Source organism: Sinocyclocheilus grahami, unplaced genomic scaffold (assembly GCF_001515645.1).
Source record: "Sinocyclocheilus grahami isolate Dianchi unplaced genomic scaffold, SAMN03320097.WGS_v1.1 scaffold297.1, whole genome shotgun sequence".
In the NCBI taxonomy this organism is placed as follows: domain Eukaryota; kingdom Metazoa; phylum Chordata; class Actinopteri; order Cypriniformes; family Cyprinidae; genus Sinocyclocheilus; species Sinocyclocheilus grahami.
The window spans coordinates 953,515-958,383 of record NW_015505476.1 but is presented as its reverse complement, the minus strand read 5'-3'; the positions used below and the strand labels follow the sequence as shown (position 1 = coordinate 958,383).

At 38.2% G+C, this 4,869-nt stretch overlaps 1 long non-coding RNA gene across 1 annotated transcript in view; it reads right to left on the bottom strand.

Annotated features, from left to right (window-relative positions):
* The window catches only part of LOC107601054 (uncharacterized), a 41,894-nt gene extending 37,362 nt beyond the window's left edge, over nucleotides 1-4,532 (bottom strand). The window contains exon 1 of the long non-coding RNA XR_001610879.1: nucleotides 4,247-4,532. This is a non-coding gene — a long non-coding RNA (uncharacterized lncRNA). The remainder of the gene's footprint in view (nucleotides 1-4,246) is intronic.
* Between the last annotated feature and the right edge of the window lie 337 nt (nucleotides 4,533-4,869).

Below are 4,869 nucleotides of genomic sequence, written 5' to 3'. Positions count from 1 at the left end.
CATGGGGGCATGGGGGGGGGGGGCATATGATTAAAAGGGAATAAGCAATTTATGGAGTTCTGGAGAAATACCAAAGATTTTTTTTTCCTGATGGATCGTCATGCCTGTTGCCATGGAGCAGTGTTGAGAAAAAACACAACTAGAGTGCATGGTCAAAAGATCAGCCTGTCTTAGACAAAAAAAGAAAGGAAGAGGCACATAATTATCATTCCCTCTGAGACGGAGCAATTATGTTGATTAGGTAAAAATATGGTATTTAAAGGAGGCCACATGGGTTTTGACTCCACTCGCATTAAGACTAATCAATGATAATCATATTGCTGTTATCTGAGCTTCGTTTTAGCACACATACGGATGGGTTATGGTGGTCAACTAGTTGACAAGTCATAAAACAAACGACTAACAGCCTAATTATCCTTTAGTTGATATAGAAAATATGTTGTTTTGTGCATCCTAACAAGCTGCGGTTCTGCGTGCACACATGTACACACACATATTAAAGGTCTATTTTAGGTCTGTTGTTATTTCTTGCATTGAATCTCTGCACAGGAGAGTCAGCGGCTCGTGTATTGCGCGGTACAGCAAATCATTTGCTCCATAAACTTCCCCTGTGCACCGGCACCATATCTATCATTCAGCACTGACAGGTGTCACAGCTGCGAGAGAATCCCTGCTCACCAGAGATAAAGCACAGAGGGCACAGGACAAATATATCTTCTTTAGAGAAATCCCCATGCACCTGCCATCCAGAGGTGTAAAGTATTAAACAATACAGCCAAGCCCAGAAAAAACTAAGCAGATTATAGAAGAATGGACTGTTGAGCAAAGCATACAGTATGAGCCTGCTGTACATTCCAGCATTGAAATGGAACAAAAGTTTAAAGGGTAGCCACTTTATGTCTACTTACAATATATAGTTCATGAATCACAGACTATGGCATTTGTTTGTCATTTTGAAGCTAAAAAAATGAACCCAAACTAATTAAAATTTGCAGAGAATTTACTCACCCTCCTGTAATAAAAGATAGAGATATAGCAATACATCACGTGCTCTGCAGTGAATGGGTGCCATCAGAATGAGAGTCCAAGCCGTTGAGTAAGCAATACTATGGACAGAGGACTCATTTTAGCCTGGAAGCAATGATTTGAAGCTAAAAATCTTGATGGATTTGTTTTTTTTGTTTTTTTTTACAAACATGCAGCTTTTCGTTCACAGGACATTAATTGATGGACTGGAGTGGTGTGGATTACTTGTGGATTATTGTGATGTGTTTATCAGCTGTTTGGACTCTCATTCTGACGGCACCCATTCACTGAAGAGGATCCATTGGTGAGCAAGTGACGTAATGCTACATTTCTCCAAATCAGTTCTGACAAATAAACTAACTCTTCTACATCTAATCTTATTCAACTAAGACTGAATCAGTTTTCTGAAAATTTTCCTTTTGCTCACTTTTTGCATTCCATAGGAACAAAATTACAGCATGAAGGTTTAGAACAACATGAGAATTGTCATTTTCTCTTGTGAACTCCTCTTGTAACTCTCTTGCACTGTATACATGATCTATTGTTTCATGCTGTTTTTTGTCTCAAATAAACAGGAAAAGCTTACCCAGCACAATGAGACGAGAGAGGGGAAACATAATTATATAGCAACTCGATTAAGGAGAAGTCAAAGAATGTTCAATTGTAAGTGCATTACCGTTCACACGTTTGCTCAGGGACGAGTCTAAATTACTTTGTGATAATCGACAGCATTCCACATATGCAGTCAATACAGCTTCAGTTATATTTGACCCAGAGGATTACTTTAAATGTGCTACAAATCCAGAGACTGAATATTTCTTCCCTAGACTATTTTAGCACTTTAGTTTATTATCAGCTTAAAATCTACCAAAAGTTTTTTTGTTTGTTTTGGAAAACACTGACCTTGCTAGCACGTTTGGATGCTGTTTACGTTCCACAATATACTACTTTTATAAAACAGTAACAACAGCAATATGATAAATGATACCATGCCTGCAAATCATTGTATTAATATAGAATATGTGTTGATAGATGTATGTTTATCAGCATTCTACAAAGGCTTTGAACATGGCTCAACCAATCAGAGTTTTGTGTTATGGTGTGTATTTTTGTGTTTCTGCACATGATGGGATACAGTTAGCTTATAGTTGGATTATATTTAAGCATCTACAAAATTGAAATGTAAGTCAGTTCATCCCTGGCTATAAAACTGCTTTGCTCTTTGAATACTATAAGACAGTGTGAAAGTTTATGGAAATATATCACAGATTGTATAAGTAGCAGACAACAGGTCTGTAACAGAATTCTGACCTGAACCAAACAAAACACCCACACTGGACACGCTTCTAATACATTTCAGTTTAAAAGCAAAAGACAGGGCTGGAAAAGCAGGGGTGTTAGAGTGAGAGCATGTAGTGTGTTGTAAATAACACTTTTGCGTGTAGTGTTGGCAGCATAGTGCACTCTGTGAACAGTATGAATCAAGGTGGCAGAGGCACGCTTCTATTCTTTCAATTAGTTTCAAATGCCCATAAAACAGACCTTACAGCACTCTAACAGTATCTATTTCTGTCTGCATTCAGTGTCCTGTGATAAATGGTAACGTCACTCTTACCAATCAACTCCAGAGGCACGCTTCTATTCTTTCAATTAGTTTCAAATGCCCATAAAACAGACCTTACAGCACTCTAACAAGTATCTATTTCTGTCTGCATTCAGTGTCCTGTGATAAATGGTAACGTCACTCTTACCAATCAACTATGCTTATATGTTGACAGTTACGAGATATATTTTGCATCTTGTTAACATGAACATGTTCTCAGGACTAAGGTAACATAACACTAAAAGGCAGCTCTTATCTCCGGATGCGCTTATAAGAGTCTAAATGGATAAAGATCAATGCAACTTAAACTTGAACAATCTCAGGTTTCTCAAGCACCTGCTGATTGTGCTAAAACTTCAGTTTAGACAGAGTCTTGACACTTTAACACACTGATACTGGGTTGAAGAAAAATATAGTCTAATAACAGAAGTAACATATTTAGCCATAATAACAGAAATTAAAGCATATACAAATAATGGAGGAGTAAGTTTTATCTGAAAGATTACTTCTTTTAACAGTGGTTTAGTATGTTGGTTTCAAACACTAAGTTTAAAACTATTGCAAATAAGGATATTTTAGTGCATTGTACAAACTAAGTGAAATTTTGATCTGTTTGTTGGCAGTATCTATTTCTGTCTGCATTCAGTGTCCTGTGATAAATGGTAACGTCACTCTTACCAATCAACTATGCTTATATGTTGACAGTTACGAGATATATTTTGCATCTTGTTAACATGAACATGTTCTCAGGACTAAGGTAACATAACACTAAAAGGCAGCTCTTATCTCCGGATGCGCTTATAAGAGTCTAAATGGATAAAGATCAATGCAACTTAAACTTGAACAATCTCAGGTTTCTCAAGCACCTGCTGATTGTGCTAAAACTTCAGTTTAGACAGTCTTGACACTTTAACACACTGATACTGGGTTGAAGAAAAATATAGTCTAATAACAGAAGTAACATATTTAGCCATAATAACAGAAATTAAAGCATATACAAATAATGGAGGAGTAAGTTTTATCTGAATGATCTGAAAAACTCCGGTTATAATAGATTACTTCTTTTAACAGTGGTTTAGTATGTTGGTTTCAAACACTAAGTTTAAAACTATTGCAAATAAGGATATTTTAGTGCATTGTACAAACTAAGTGAAATTTTGATCTGTTTGTTGGCTAAATCATTCGTTTTTTGTCATTTTTGTGTGACAATTGTTATGCTATTTACATTTTGCTGCCACGTACGTTGTGGACGATGCCATTTTTTTTACTTTAGATAGGCTAAGGCTTAAAAGGTATTCTTCTCAAATCTGTGTCAATGTACAGCAGGTTCGGATCGTGGCAACTACTGTAAGTGTGACAACATGCCCCGCTTCCAACGTGCGCTCAACGATCTTTTTTCCTGTGCAATAACGCAAATGTTCAGAAGCTTTGTGTATCCAACACTTGTAAAAATACTGATACTTCCCAAATCAAACCTAAGAAATATTTAGCCTACTGGAGTAAGAAGTGTGACAACTAGTCCCAGTCTTCTCTATTTCTGTAGAGCATCACTGTTGCTGTAAATCAACTCTAAACAACATCACCATAATCATTATAATAGTGTGTGTCTGAGCTCACCTTGCGCGAGATCTGATATGATCTACTGGAATCCGGCAGTCCAGATCTGTGTCTGTGATCATCAGCTGGAGTTAGAGAGAGATCGCACCTGTATCCGGCAAACTTCTTTTCTTATCTCTCACGGCTCGGTTCGGAGCTCAAGCGGTTTCCACAGAACACTTTGGCGAAAATGTTGTAGAACCAACCCCGACAATGTGCTATCATAATATCTGGTCCTCGTCGTCCATAAACCGTGAGATGATAAACGATGATCGGAGAACGCAGAGAGGAGCGCGCGGCGACGCCATCAAACTGCGCGTAAAGCGAGAGCGCACAGATATAAGAGCGCGGGCACACACGTCAGTAATCCAGAGATACTACTAGCAGAGATATGGATTACACTGCGCTCACACACAAGACGCCTGCTCGCGTGGGTGTCATTCTCACAGCTCGTTTGCAATATTGGGCGTCCCTCTTGAGAAGTGACTGTAACGGGTTACTTGTGTGGTGTTGTAAATCTGTTACTGCGTGACGGTACCATGGTACATTGATGGCAGAATATGGTGTACCAGATGTGTGGCATGGTACTTGGTATATACCTGGGTATTTACAGTACATGGTTCTCCAAGGAATACAGTTGCGTA